The sequence below is a fragment of the Orussus abietinus genome, unplaced genomic scaffold (genome assembly GCF_000612105.2).
Source record: "Orussus abietinus isolate OABI.00-Male unplaced genomic scaffold, Oabi_2.0 scaffold28, whole genome shotgun sequence".
NCBI lineage: Eukaryota > Metazoa > Arthropoda > Insecta > Hymenoptera > Orussidae > Orussus > Orussus abietinus.
This window is the reverse complement of record NW_019394431.1, coordinates 37,120-53,289: the sequence shown is the minus strand read 5'-3', so window position 1 is coordinate 53,289 and position 16,170 is coordinate 37,120. Positions and strand designations below refer to the sequence as shown.

Sequence of the window (16,170 nt, the reverse complement as noted above, 5' to 3'; positions counted from 1 at the left end):
CCAAGTACTTGCAATTTTACGACGTGGATTGCGTTCAAACGGTGGAAACGCTACCACCTTGCTTTTGGTCTGCATGGTAATATCGTTTACATGATTTTTTCATTTGTTTCCTTGAATAGGCAGAGGATGTATAGGTATTCCATTTTTGAGAAGGTGTATTGACGAGATATGTAGGTAAAATAGGTCGGAAAAGTGCCTGGGACTTTTAGCACTCCGGTGTTGGCTAGAAGCTTTCAAAGCAAATTCGCTTTTCAGCTAGCAGTTTCCACCCAGTTTTCAAAGTTGTAGGCCCGGAATGGAATTGCTGGGCTTTCGCGTTTCCTGCAATCCCAAAAAATCTTAACGTCATTCGCGATACCTTTCTTCCGGGTCGATCGTCAAATCTGAGAGTTGCAGGTCAGATCGATCCCCGACGACTGAATAATGAATTTCGCCAGACTTAACGTCGATCGAATGCGTTATCAGCCGGAGAAAAAAGAATCCAATTGTTCAAGGGAGTCATTACGTCCAATCACTCGGACTGAAAGCAGTCTTACCCGTCGATACAAACTAAGTGGCCCGAATATTGATTGCCGGTACCAGTGGAATCGATTAAGCTCGCCCGAGCCAGACCACCCTGAGGATTCGCCCACACAAAGAAAGGACCCGAACTAAAGGAAATAAAAAGTTCCTCTGGTATTCCCACGTGTAAGGGCGTTCCGGTGATCCAGAGAACAGTTTTCCAGCACTTTGTACCTGCAATGGCCGTGGCGATCCCAGGGGCCCAAAGTAATTCCGTCTCGCGGAGGCCGTCCATTTAAATGTTTTAATCGGCCAGGTATTTTCACTTCGGCGTAAAGTATCAACTCGTGAATTAATCGAACTCCCAGAGGGTTGGAAGCTATGAGAGTCGACATGCCACAAAGTCTCGACAGAGTGTCCAGTTTGACCGAATTTTTTAGGCTCTGTATGGATTGACCCCTGGACGAGAAAATCGCCTGCTGGCCAATAAGGAATCGATCTTTACAGTCATCCACTACTGGCCAGTGGTTTCCTCTCTCCTGGCAAATCCATCTCCACTTCTTGGCCCTGGTCGGAAATGAATTAGGGGTCGCTGCAAATGAGTCGGCTCCGATATACATCGGCTCGCAGCAGTCGGTGAACGCTTTTATTCTCACTCTTATGCAAACGGGCCGGCACAAAAATAGCAAGCGGATCGATACCTGGTACCGGGTTCGTCGAAAGCGGGTGCCACGGCCTTCTTCCGTCCTTTCCTCGTCGATTTTACATTTTCCTTGCTCGAACTCCCCGCCGATACCGATCGATCGGGCATTTGTTGCCCCTTCGAGATTTCGCGCATCGACCCGGGACAAGCCAGCCGAGAAAGGGGTGGACCCTCGAAGAGCCACGACGTAATCCGTTCTGCACTCGGTATTCCGCGGATTTGCGTAAACTAACGATAAATCCGAGACGTGGAAATACGAGGGAGAGTCAGATAAATAGGATGCCTATACAGCAAGGTATCCGTTGTGTTTTATCTTCCATCCCATTTAGAAAGAAAATGGCATCGAGAAAGGGATAACGAATGCGCCGGTGGAGCTCTGGGTTGGATTCCATGAAGCCATCAATTCCAATCAGGAATAAATGTGACTTCTCTTCTAACGAATATCGTGTTTCCCGCTTCTGGCGAAACTGGGTCCGAGGATATCTTGAATTCCTCGTCCTCAGGTCTCGACCTCGGTGGTGGAGGTGCGTTTGACATCTCCTCGAAACTGGATCTCTCTGGAGGGTATTAGGAACTGACCTAGCCTTCTTGGAAGAATGGATCGCAGGGTGCGAAGCAAGGTGCTCATTGTTGAAGTAACGAAGTTGATAACCTTCTTCGTTGATAAGAGTGGTCTCCTAGTCCGAACCAGACTGGATTTCACGCATCTATGGAATCTAAGAAGAAATGAACGTGCCTTCTGCGTTTGACTTCTTCTCAAAACTGGATCCCTCTGCAGGGTGTTCATAAATAAATCTAGCCATCTTGGAAGAATGGACCGCAGGGTGAGAGAGGAGGTGTTGGTTGTGAGGTAACGAGGCTGATGCCCTTGTCGTCGATAAGGGTGGTCTTCTCGTCCCAACCACGCAAAGAAGTAGGATGCAAGTGGTGCATCAAGTGCACCTACGAGAGGCGTCAAGGAGAGGGTCAGTGACCCTCCCTTCTTCGTTCCCTCTCGTTTCTCCAGACTTTAGGCGTCGGAGTAATCCTCCAATTACAATGAAGGAGTTTACAAGCTGCAGCAGCCGAGGGCCCTCGTGCCTCCTGAAGTTGGCGCCGGAGCACGGAGGCGCTGGCAACGAGCTAACCTGCAAACGGGACCGTCTAATACATCCGCTCTTCCGAGATTACAAGGGCAAATTCAGCCATTTTCTACCTGGAAGAAAGAGTGTCGTGAATCATTGCCAATTGCTAGCCACTTGTCCTGGAAACGACGCGGCTTGGGCCGGAATTACTTCGAGAAGTTCTAAGAACCGCGCAGGTCGAACTTTCAAGATGGCGGCGATATTGGAGATCGGAACGATGGCCTGCACGTGGGTTGAAAGAACGATCTAAAACACTCACGTTGAAAAAACTTTAACGCGATATCTGAAAAGTGGGCGCGGATTTAGAATCTCGGAAGAGTTTCGCGCCGAATATATATATTTTTTTTTATTTCACCGAAAATGTAATATCTTCGCCTTTTAGGTAAAACGGAGGAGGTCGGCGTTCCTTTAGAGACCATTGCGTTCACAGAGGACAATATAGTCCCGGTCGCAAAGAATATAGCTGAGGGTGGAGTACAGGTAGGGGCAGGAAAGACCATTACTGCCCGAGTCCTGTATAACCCTGGTATACGGGAATATCACTTTAAGTTTACCTCTGCGCGGTCTATTTACAGACATTTTAGACAATCCGTTGGTGATACGGCTATAGACTGCTCCCTTGATTTCGCCACCAGGGAGCCGGGTATAAGTATATAAATAAATCAATGTAACATATTTTACCGTTCTAAGCAGACTTTTTATTGGGACAATGTAGCGACCTCAACAAAAGCGGACTTTATTCATGTGTATTACATTTAGCCATAATGCGTATTACATTTATCTTCACATTATCCATGAAATTTTAATTGTTTATAACTCAAGACACAAGACTCATTCGAATATATGCTTGGACACGTGTCGGCTTATTTCGGCTCTAGATTAACGTATATGAAGCTCATTAAAATCCCCGACTCGATTGATGTGACCTCCCCTTGCCAGCGTACATGTTCATTAGAAGCGGAATACGGTACATGGCCGCACCAGCCGGGCCATATTTCCCGAAAAATTGCAGAGCCCCTCTAAATGTCGATTCCCCTCGTTTTAATTAACTTCCGACCTCGTCGACACCTCATCGAGGCGGAAGTGGGACCAATGTACCAGCCTCCGGGAGCACAGTCAGACATGGCGCGGCAGTCCTCCGGTGCACCAGCCGTTACGGGCCGAGTCGAGAGAATCGACATCGCCCGGCAGGTAGGGCACTTTGGCATAATGGGGATTTGCATATTAATACGAGGAGAGACGTTTCCGAGTCCTGGCTGCGTCCTCGCGAGGACGAGCACGCAAATGCGTGGCCTGCGTCCCGGTTCGCGTCTGAATTTACGGCAACCCAGGCGCGAGTCGTAAATCGATAAGTGGCCGACGGGCACTGATCGATCGATGCCCGGAGTCGCGGGATTTATCGAGCGGGACATCGCGGGAGATTTACGCGAGCCATAAAGAGCTTCCGCGATTAAATTCCGAGAGGCAGGAACGGCCTTCGGTGAACCCGAGCTCGAAACTTCGGCCGATTCGATTTTCCGCATCCCCTTCCTGATGGGACCCTCAGGAAGTAGGGACAGCTGATCGCCCACCATGACAGTCGGGCGGCTGCAGAGACGCCCAACTGATAACCGTTTGTGGCGGTACTCGCGACGGCATCCGCGATGCCATAATTCCCCAGTTTCCGGGACGGTTGCGTCCGTGAAATCGGATTTTCGGGATAAACACCCGCTGCCGGAATTTCGATCGGCCGCGATCCAATTAGCTGCAGCTCCCGATAATCCCTCGAGTTCCTAAGGCTGGTCGCGGTGGCGCCTCGAGCCGTAGCTCGGCTGAATCAGCTATTGCGACGGGTTTGCTTCGATTGTCGCCAGAGGCGATAACTCTGCGATAAGGATATTCGGAACGAGAGCGTGTCACCGCTCGACGGCCACTCGGTCCCGAATATTGCCAGATGGGTCGATAAAGATTTTAGAGATGGCTGTTTGTAAACACAGACGGTCAAGGGCGACTGGGAGAGTCGACAACCTTCCGGGAAGAAGAGAACGCCAAAGGCGCTTCTTTTCCGTGGAACGAGAGAAATCCTCTCAGGGTTAGGATTTCTATGGAATAATTCAGCTCGATAAGGCTGTCACGTGTCACGGAAAACCTCTACCGTTCTTGATCGGCGATTCGATCTGCCTCCGTCGATCTAGACTTCAAACTTCGCGCGGCGGATTCTCTGATCTCGAGCAACCCGTCTCATCTAACCTGAGCGCGTCGGGTGTCACACGAAGCGCGGCGCGCCGTTCCAAGAGCGAAAAATCAATCGGAACCGTGACAGAAGTGACGCGCGACGCTTAATGTTTTAAATGTAGGATGTTACGTCGAGAAGAATTATGAAATACCGGAAAATGGTCGAAATTACTTCAAGCCACTTTTTTCCCAAGAAATTACCAGAATATATAAATATTTACATTTCGAATGGATTAAAAATGAATTCCTAACTGCAAATGACTTGGGGTTTGAAACTTTGTTTCTAGTCATTTATACCTATTTATATCAACGGCAGTTGATACGATCGGTGACAACTTGAATGGATGAGTGAATTCGAAACTGAAATTTTTTAACCTGAAGTTTCACAAGAATTTTGTTAAAATATGAGGTCATTTTATAAGGATCCCATGTAATTCCTGATATAATAAATCCTTCCGCTACATTAGCTGTAATTTACATTATTAGATTCCTTCTTTTAATTTTACCGAGGATTTTCGAACTTAAACGGTGTACTTCCGATTGGTATCATTCTCGACGCGTCGACCCGCCGCGCTCAGTCGGACTCTGGTCTAATCATCGATCGGCAATTCGCGCGGCGGCCGCGTGGCGCCCTTTGTAAACTCCAGTCGGTCCCCTTCCGGGCGGCATAAAGACATAACCTAAGCTTGTAAGCATAATATAAGCTGGGCGTGCACGAATCGGGCCACGGGGCCAAGGCTATCCGCCGACCACCCCTTTTCTTCGTGCCTTCGCCCCCTTGGTAGCGACGACTGTTGTCGCATGTGCATAGAACGTGCATGGAACGTGCACGGCGTCGTCGAGTTCTATAGTCACGATATAAATAACCAGCACTGCAGCCGTCGCTTGAACCTCATGTTGCGCTCTTTTTCGCGGATATTATGGGCTTCTATAGGACAATTTATCCAAGGATGGAGAACCTATCGCTCGTACTTAGAGAACATGGAACCTAGATGAAATAGAGGGTATGAAGACAGTAATTCAGAGATAATAAGTATTTTTATTATAATATTTGAGGTAAATAGTAAAAAGTAAGGGTGGAAATGAGAAATACGGAAAAGGATTAGCTTTCCTGTTTTCCTCTCTTCGCAAGAATATCAAGGAATTCTTTGGGCTTGCGGGCTTTATATATTCCGTGTCCATGCTTTTCTTACTAATGTATTCTATAGGGCAATTTATCCGTGAATGTAGAATTCCCCATGAGTATTCCTGACGTGCCTTTTGCGGGGTATATGGATGTAATCACGCATACATTCCGAAGCTATGTAAATACGTGAATCGGAAATGGTAACACGTCTCATGACCGTCGCTGCATTATGTTAAGACCAGGTTCAGTTAATAGTTGTATTTCGACTCAATTTCTATACATGCGTCTGTCGAAGAGAATTTTCAGAGTATTACTGCTGGTGCAGTAACTTTCATCAGCGTCGCAGCGTGTTTTCTTGATAACGCAACATCTGTTGTCATGCCTTCAGAATTTCGCGCAGAGCAATGCAAAGCTCCGACCCAGTTTTGTGTTTATGAAGGTACAGCAGGTGTAATAAGCTTCCACGGGGAGAGAAGTGTTATTGGATCTTTCATATTACTAGACGCGATAAATGCTTAATAATATTTCCTTCAAAACGTGTAATAATTGAAATTCGGAAATAGGTTCGTCAAATCGATGGGATTTTGATAAACGTTTCGTTTATCTATGCCTTTTAAATGTACAGTGCCTATGTAACGACTATCTAGCGTGTAATAAAAATCGAGACCTTCCGATATTGAATTTTTCTTACCCTTGGAAATATGTATACTCGATTCCTTCGAGGGTCATAACTAACCTAGGCAAAGTATGCACCGCCTTATTATTGCAAATAACTGCAGGCCGAAATTGCATCGCCGCTATTTCATGACTCTCGCGAGCTGCGCTTTTCTATCTGGCGATCCTGGCTGATAGCATCTCGACGAACTTTCCTTTGAGAACTTTGTGGCTTTATCGCTTCCTTTCCTTACAAAAGGCACTTCGCGACACGTACGTACCTAATAAGCAACGAGATTTACTGTGGCGGTATAAAATAGGAATAATGCGCACGGTACAGTTGATTAGGTACAGAAAGTAACGCGGTCGCATGGCACGGCACAATTTCAATCTAAATGGGTCCAATGAAAAATTCTAAGACCGAGGACGAATTCTCCAAGCAAGTCCTATTTCGGTTTCTGCAGAGGAAACTTTTCCCACGTGTCGAGTTTGAGCTGGCAATATCCGGCCGAACTTTATATTTCATAATTCGTCTGCAATTATCCTTCTACACTTGCGAAAGAGATCTAATGAAGGACTCGTTTAATTACTCAATTAATCATGAAATTTATTGTGGACATAATATGACAGGAAATTCTGCACCGATTTGGTCCTGTTACGTCGTCACCGTATCCTGTTTCTGAGGTGGCTTGTCGAAAAGTGTCCAATGTCGGTTGGAAGGAACACCTTTCCTCCATTATGCCGGCCATTCGATCTTTCCTTTTATTTTTCCCGACTCGACGTTTTCGTTGTTCGTTAACTCGGCGGTTCGGACACGCTCATGGAAACCGTAAATGCAGAAAGTTGGTGAAATGGCCCAAGGATACTCCCACTGGAGAACACGTTGAATGGACTTTACCGAGACCGTATTTTTAAGTCCACCGGTGCGAACAGGTATCTCTTAAGGCAGAAACATTGCTGTCAAGCTTGAGACAGATATACGAGTTTTTATAAAATTTCGTGCATATTTTTCAACAACTTTAACACGTTGAGCGCCGTTAAGGATGAGACTTGTGCGCGGACACAATGATGTATACGATTTAATGAGTGAAATAATTGCTGGTGATATCTTTTTATGTACCTTTAACTCGATTGGCCTCGAAGAAAGAGGAGCAGCTTCGAGTTTATCTCTTGTAGGTGTAGTAACAAAGTCTAGTCACGCGACTGGTCCGAAAATAATCCTCGTGTCGGACAACAGGAGGGAAAAAGGAGGCGAGACTATAAAAGGCTCATCCCAGGGGGCCAAGAATCCTCCTATCCAGAGGATTCCCCCATACCGGAGAATTTCCTAGGAGTCTGCGTTTACCCTGCGACGCATCGTTGCAGAATGTTGCATTTCTACATTTTCTCAAGGCATTGTCATTTACTATTTTCTTGCATTTTAGGTTTCAGATGAACTTTCCCTCGGGGTTCGGACGCGGACTATCATCGTCCATGGGTCGGAGGTTATGAAGACTTGAGGTCGACTCGTCGGGGGTGGAAAGTCAAAATCGAGGAGCAAAGATGCTGGGGAGCAAAAGTTAAAGGAGCCTACACAACGAACAGCAGCAACCTGCCTCGTCCATTGCGGCCAGCCACACTTCTCACGCTAAGGTATTGCTGGTTAATTATTACCAACTAAATGTCTTTATCAATGCTTCGGTGCTACTTATAGGTCAATTATTTCGTTAATGAAAGATCTTTATTACGTCTTTTTAACCTTTTATGTCAAACTGGAGACGGCACCAGGTTTGAGTGAAGAGAAAAATCATACTCGCGGAGAAATCTACTTTGTTGATGCAAAAAGCCTGAACATGGACTCGTGACGTGATGCATCTGCCCTGATATCCATGGAACGGCTGCGTCACTGTTCTGTTATCTGTTTCTATCTCGAGGTTTTCCGAAGGGGTGAATCCCCTGCGATATATTAGATCCGTCGAAAGAAATTAACGGAAAGACGCTGGAATTTCTCGCGTTTTATAGAAGGGGCACGTTAACCTCTCTTCTCGTGCTTCGACTTTGATGGATCCCCTGCTATTACACGATCTCGTGTGAGGGCTCCGTAAATCTCCGGCCTTGATCTGACCCGCAGGGGAATTTTCGAAAATCGATGGCTAGCTGCAAATCACTTTCTTTGCTCTGTATCTGTCTTGGAAATACATTGTACAAAAGTGGTCGGACGATTTCCACCGAAAGTCTTGGCACGTTCTCCGGAAGTTCGAATGATGGTTCCCTCCACCCTTGACAGGACCTCCTGAATTTCAAGAGTCCTTCCATTGTTACTATACAGAGTCAATATGTTCCTTGGAAAGAGAAGCAGTTTTCGACAATTGCAGGCACAGATCGGGGCAAATATGGACTCTCGAGTTTGAGCTTTGATCACGAGCGTAATTGCATAAGAGGAAAAGTCCATTCGAGTTTTGGGAATGTTGCCTGATTAAAGCAGTAGATGGAATTCTTGCGCGCGACTTCGAATACGCATTTGCATGTTATGCCCTTGGGCAATTTGCAAAACCGAGGATTGAGGCAACCTTCTAGAAATGTACTCCGGGACCCTTTGATTTAGACGAAGTCTATGTTCTGAGACGATTTAGGTTACTTCGTGTGGAGGATAGATATATTCGATCGATCTTTGCACGAAATACCGGCTATTTCGGGAGTGATAGAAATAAATCTTCAAAGATAATACACGGAGATAAATTGCAAAAGGACGAGAAGGGAATACAGGAAACTGCTAAGGGCAAATATACCGCGTTTGCTTTTTGTAAATAATTAACAGTCCCTTCTGGGAGAGCTAGGGGTGAAGGCATACTTCCTACTTCTGCCCGGAAATAATTCAAGAGCTTGTGAGTTCTATTTGCTAATTTGCCCAAGTTTACTCGGGAAGAGGAATACAAATAGGCCACTTCGTACACGAAAATTCATGTCCATTTCGTTATCTTCGGAAATGGCTGTCGGTATCCCACGGGAAGTAGTGATTGCGAGAAATGGTAGCTCGTTTTTCTCGTATTATTGTTTCCAATCGGGTGCATTGTTTGTTCTGGAAACAATACATCGGTAATGCAGCGGAAATATCGTGGAGCGAAAGCCAAACCTTCGGCACCGTGGAGTTCGCGAACAAAGACATTTCTCCCAATAAGTTCTGCTTTTATAGCAACATTTACCGTTTGTAAACATTTGAAATTTAATTGATGTATTTCTAAGGTATCGAGAATCGCTTGAATTGCAATTTCGTCCGCGAGAACGAGCTTTCGGTGCTTAAACGTGCAATATCGGAGATTGAGACCCTCTCATTTAGTAGAAACTCTCTTGAGGACTTTTCCCTGAAATTGACCCTTAATTCCAGAATGGCCTACAGGCTTCCTTTTCAACTTCCCCTTTATCGGCTAATTACGTAAGTTAACCCTCCGGTGCGTCAAGTAAGGCACCTGCCCCGTGACCTGTTAAAAACCGTGGGCACTTTTAATTTCGTCGCACGAGACTTCCAATATCGACTAAGGTAGGGAATAAGGTGTAATTATCCTGCCATTGTCTCCCCCGTGGTACATCCCCGGGTATATAATAACTAATTCAAAGTTCACTATTCCCAAAGGACGAAATTAAATGCCGGAGCCCTCGAGCCAACTTAAGGAGAAAATGAACAAAAGGTGGGACTCTTCAAACGAACGCTCGAAGCTTGACGATCTTCCATTTCAACGACTCCTTCGAATGGTTTAAGGGTCGTTCAGTCGGAAGTAAAAGTGCGAGCGTGGAATTTTGGGAGCAACCGAGCGAGCTTAATTTCACCCGGAAAAATCTACTCTCGTTTTATGTATCGGGTTTGCCAACCTGACTGGCAAGACGAGGAAGGAAGTGCGATTGGACTTCTTATTTCTTTGCTCGGACACATTTTCCCAGCGATCCTCAGATATATCGGGTCGATGAGAGTCTTTTGTGCGCAGAGTCGTGTTGTACAGATCGGCGGAAACGACCTGTAGTAGCCAATTTCTCCCGGTACATAATAATTAGTTCACAGTTTCGGTCGGAAGTAAAAATGCAAGTGCAGAATTTCGGGGAAGCTCTGGGGAGCTAATTTAACCCGGAAGAATCTATACTCGCGGTGTGTACCGGGTCTGCCAACCTGACTGGCAAGACGAGGAGGGAAGCGCGATTGGACTTTTTATTTCTTTGCTCGGATACATTTTCCCAGCGATCCTCCGATATCGGGTCGATGAGAGTCTTTTGTGCGCAGAGTTGGGTCGTACAGGTCGGCGGAAACGACCTGTAGCAGCCAATAGACGGTCGGTCTCAGAATGGGACGGGCTAAGGCCGTGACGTAGCCGTAGCGTTTCATGCCGCAACGCCCGTATTGATCGGCCGAGCATCAGCTGTACGGTTGGTAGCGCTGTCGGCCACTCGGCCGTCCGACTGCATACGGTCTTTTCTACTGGCGAGTCTGGTACCACTGACCCCGCTACTCCTGCCGGCGGACGTCAATGGTGTCCCGATCGCTATATACTCGGGTCATTTTAGTCAATTTTAAAAATCCCCTAGCTATACCCACCCACTTTCCATATAAAGTGGTTACCGTGAAAGCCGGAGGCTTTGGGACGTCGATCAACAATTTAGCCGGCTGAAGCAATAATCTCGCGATGTATGTTGTCGAAGTAACGTCGTTCATTAAGCGGCTCCTCTCGTTTGGAATTTTCCTCGCACTAGCGAAGACCAGGTTTCAGGTCGAGTCGTTTCAGCCGGTTTTCAAATCCAGACGTGAAAATGTGTTTCAATTTATTTTCCCGCACGTTGTATATCTTTGCTTTTGTTTAATGACGGCACCTGTATTGGGTATGGGGGATTCTTTTTGGTTCACGGTGGTTTCGTTTCGCGGGGGCAGGCAAGGTTGGCAAATATTTAAAATCCTTTTCGTTCGGAGAAGCGAGCATCACGAGCAGCTTGCTAACGCCCGACCGTTCGTAGCCTTGTACCCCTGCACGCTGGAAATTCGAATCCACTGTAGTAACATCGGTTTTTTTGTGCGGTTCGCTCGTTGGTAAAAGTGTTCTCCTTTGTTTCCGAGCATCGACGGTGTAAAAGCTCGTCCCGCTACAATAGAGGCCTGCCACTTTCGACTATTCTCTCCTCTCTCCGCCGTTCTATCCATCTCGTCCAATTTCTCCTCCGCTTCTCTTCGGAGACCCCGGCAAAATGGATTTCCGTATGGGTCATTATTTTTACGCGACCTCCAAGGTGAAGCGTCTATTATTTCTCCCTTTTATTATAAAATATGGATAATCGGGATATTTCGATAGGGGCGTTTTTAATTTCGGTCGATACGTTATTAGCGCAATTTTTAATGCTTCATTGTTATTACGTTCCCTGGACTATTTATTGATATTAGGAATGGACAATCCTAGTATCAAGATGGCGGATAAGAGACTTCAAATAGATGATAGGCTACCACACACGGATTAGTTGGCTAAGTGCCGCGATATCGATGTGGAACACCCTGGACCGGAAGTGCTCTTCGCCCTCGGATTATCCAGATATGGCGAAGCACGGTGGAAATTATCGGCCTTTCTCTGTCGAAAGCTCTTCCTCTTCCTTCGGGAAGTTCACCCCCAACCCGCGATAAATCACCCGATCCTACCTGTCCGGCTTAATGGAGGTTACTTGTATAGGAATTTATTTTGAGGTTAAGTTAAACATCGTCGGTCACTCGAGCAGAGGTTTCGTTGACGGTGATGTGGTCTTTTCTGCGAACGCCAATTTTCTTGGACGGGATGGGAGGAAAAAAGTAAAGCCCCCGTCGAGTAGGCGAATGAATCGCTTGTTTACCGACAGGAATTGACTTTCCCAACGGGCGAGAATTTATAACCGGAATACCCCCGCCTCTCAAAAGCGCTGACCGAACCCGGATAAATTGCACTCCTAATTAATCTGGATCATATCGGAAATATATTTCCGCTGACTGAAACTGCGTTCGACTCTGTCAGCAGTGGGTCTCGACCCGCGATTTTCACGCGGGTCGAGACCCACAAAAAAATGGCATACTTCTGCCATTTTTTTTCCGTTTCGGAAAAAGCTGTGCCCCTCTGATCAAAAAGGACGACATGAAACCAAGGGAACGGAATTGACATGCAAGGCGTCATTTATATTTCCATAATGAAACGTGAAAATAATGATCACCAAGACCATTTCATGAACTCTACCAAAAAATCTCGGAAAATTAAAAATGACCCGAAGATGCTTAAATAATCCCATGAACAATTTTTAAGAGATTACTTACGTATTTTCAGACCTTGAAGGGAGGAAGGAAAATGGAAGAAAAATTGAGGAGTTTGTAGATAGACGGAGGAAGTATTTTCTGCTCGAGAGGTCTTCAGAGAGCAAATCACTTCTTCACGAGGGAAGCTTGAACGAGTTGAATTTTTAATTTCCTTCGGCGTTTCTTGCCAAGGATTGAAATCTCGCGAGGACGTTTTCCCGCCTCGTTCGGAAATGAAACGAGGAAAATATAAATACGTTATCGCGCAGCCTTCGGATGAACCGAAACGTCATTATCCAAATGACTTTGTAGATTGAAAGCGTAAATATTAAATTGTATTTTCACTGGCGCGTGATATACATATTCCGGAATGAATTAAAGCAACTGGCTATGTTTCGACTCTACCTAGAGAAGAATCGAATCGTTTATTATTTCTGTCGATCCTCGAGGAAAATTAAATGATACATATTTTAATCTCCGGAACGGCGCAAAGCCCATTTCAATCATATTTCGCTCAAACTCCATCTCGATGAATGCCATTGTTATCGCACAGCGATTCTATTTTCGTATACGCATTAGTTAGCACTTTAAAAAAACCAAAAGTATTCATCCCCTTCTCTTTTCGTTTCCAAAAGTTCTGATATGACGTTCCAATAACGAAACTATTGTCCACGTGGATCCAATAACGCTCTCACCCTAGACCGGGCAATAAATTATAAAGAAAAATGATCACAATTTTGTCTGACAGACTGTTTCATAAAATCTCCCGAGAGCTTTCCATCGTGTGCGAAAGGTATATGAAATAACGTAAAAAATGATCCTTTACAGCAGTACCAAACGTGCAATGTGCCCGCAAGGCATTAACAGAGATGAAAAGCATTAATTTAAGTCAGATTCTGGATTTTTGAGGGTATCACAAAAATCCACCGCTTTTTGGGTGCGACCTGGAAAGAGAAGAATATGGAAATTTGAGAAACGCACCCCCGCTATTGTTATGAAATTTAATTGCGGATGCATGCGTTTACCGTTTGTGTAAAACCGAGCAACGTATTTATGCTTTTCTAGATAAATTTTAATGGCAGCGTGTATACAGAAGGGTTTAAATCATCTCGCGTTCCCAGCCTGATTTGCCTTGATCTCCGCTTCTCTGTACGTGGGCAGGGTAATAAACGTAATGAGCATAAGTGCAGGTAACGAGACACACCGGGGTATCCTTAAACGCTTAAACCGAGCTTAAAATGTCCTTTCGGTGTCACATTAACCGACCGGATCTTCCGACGAGTCCGGGAAATTAAAGCTCGAGACAATCGCGAGGCGGAACGTTATTTCCGGTTCGGGGCGGAAACGGCAAACCTCGCAATTCCGCTAGGCCCTTCGTGCCTTTTTACGATTCCCACGTCCCTGGGAGGTCCGATTAAGGCAAGACGTTCACGGATTCATGAAAACGCCCCCAAAAAATCGACCTCGCCTTTGAGATTAATCTTCCTCGCGACGTCCTGCCCGGAAAACTCTGAAAGGAGGAACGAAACGGTCTCAGGACTGGAACGAGAATTTGCCAGGCACATGAGAAATTCGGCCTCGTTACGCCTCCCAGAGGAGAACCCAGTGTCCCGGTTATGATACAAAGAAATTGATTTTCCTCCCAAGAAAGCTCGGGTAGCGGAGGAATACCTTTCGTGTGTCTCTCCTGCAAATAGAAATACCCCTCCCGTCTATTCACGCGAAATAAGTTATATCGGAATTGGAAGCCTTATGGTTGCACGCTAAGGTTGGTTCTCCGCATTTCACGGGAAATTGAATTCTTCCCTCGCAGGCCGAAAACAAGAAATCAGTTTAGGAAGACCTCGAGAGCCAATATTAAGCGTTCGGTATAAGTGAAAATCAGATTTATCCGTTTTAACCAGGAATTGTCCCGAGGGATGTCGATCACTCCAGGACTTTGATGCAGTAGGACCGACGTTTCCTTCCCACCGTGAAATCAACCTCGGCTCTTGTCAAAGGGAATGATTTACCTCGATAGACCGAACCCCTCTTACGATGAGGGAACATTTCCAGTCGGACAGGCTTTATTACTAAAGCTCCCTCCCAGAGAAATATCGTCTTTCCTGGAGAAATAACTTACATCCAGATTAGAAGCCCCAGACCGTGGTGGGAAACGCGGGGGATCGGAGGCGGAAATACCGCAGAGAAGGGCTGCTACAAGTTTTTAGGTTATACTCAATTACGTATATCAAGAGAACGCGTTAAGCTCGTTGCAAAAATTAGGGGCGCGTTCCAGGCTGCTCTTGGAAATATTTCCCTGCGCTCGTGAAATCTCGTAAAACATTCACGAAATTCGAAAAATCTCTTTGTCCCTGTCCAAGGTGCTCTGCCTCTTTTATATGGCCAGGTTCGCGCGGAAGAATTTCGAGTAAAAAGAGCGATTCGGACGCGGCCGGACTGCGTAATGAAATTCTTGGGAGTTTGATCGTCGTTTAAGCAAGGACGGCATCCAAACGTGTACTTCCAGGGATGTTTTCCACGTCTCATCCGTCCCGGCTTTTGCGAAATTGGGGCGATTAAGAAGACCTCGTCTAGGTTGTTTACGCTTTATCGTTTTCCAGCGGGAATATAAGCGTAATCGGACCCCGAAGGAGCGATCCCGAAACGGGAGGCTGGATGGAGCTTCAACATCCGAACGGCCTTGAGCCGCGATTCGATTTTCTTCCTGTGCGTTTCACCCGCTCGTGCAAACTCATTCCGGAGAACCGAGTTTCCCGAATTTCCGTGGGGCATGTTCCGACATTTGTGTATGTGTGGACGCGAAAGTACATTTCCGGTGTGGCCGTCTTCTGGCTCCGGAATGTCGAAATAGTTGAATAAAGGTACCGGAGGGGGTTGTTCTCTCATGTCGGACGCGCCGTCCGTTTATGGGAAATTCCCATAAATTCTTCCACGAGCAGATTTCCATTCAATCTGCATTGACTGTAAGTGCAAATTGATTGTACATCCATTGTTGGACAGCGGATATTTTGCCGATTTTTTTGGTATTCATGATTCGTCTCTTGGGTTCTCGTCCTTCGCCAGGAACGTTTGCTTTCTTTTGTCTCGGTAGATATGTCGACATAATTTCGTTGATAAGGATTCAATGAGGGTGAATTGTCTTAAGGGGTAAGATATAAATTGTTTTTATCCTCTGGACACGAAAGGAAACTAGTGTTCTCCTCCTGCACTTCAGAATTCCTCAGTCTCCGTCGATTACGAAAGTCCAAGAGGTTTCACCGGAAATTCGAAATTGAGGGAACCTCGCTGCCCTTTGTTTCGCCGCAAGTCAGATCCTTGGATCCTTTGGCATTCCGGATTTTCGTGCAGATCGCCATCTAGATGAGTCTACAATGGCGTCCTGGGGGAGCCGTCGACGTCGCTTCTTATTCCGCGCCCTGAACTTCCAACGTCTGCCAGACTTCGAACTCGTACCAAACTTCGCGGAACTTCGGGTAGAAGTTTGCGCAGGTAAAACTTCTGGATCCGGAAGTTCACCGGAGGAGAGCCCGGCGATCAATCGAAGACAATTGCTCTCCAGAGGTGACCATTTGTCCAGAAAACA

General features: G+C 46.1%; 1 protein-coding gene across 15 annotated transcripts in view; it reads left to right on the top strand.

Annotated features, from left to right (window-relative positions):
* The window catches only part of LOC105701173 (trypsin-1), an 88,512-nt gene that overhangs the window by 42,112 nt on the left and 30,230 nt on the right, over positions 1-16,170 (top strand). For all 15 annotated transcript variants that reach the window (XM_012427649.1, XM_012427648.1, XM_012427647.1 and 12 more), the window contains exon 2: positions 7,747-7,954. The gene's annotated coding sequence lies outside the window, so the exon portion shown is untranslated. The remainder of the gene's footprint in view (positions 1-7,746; positions 7,955-16,170) is intronic.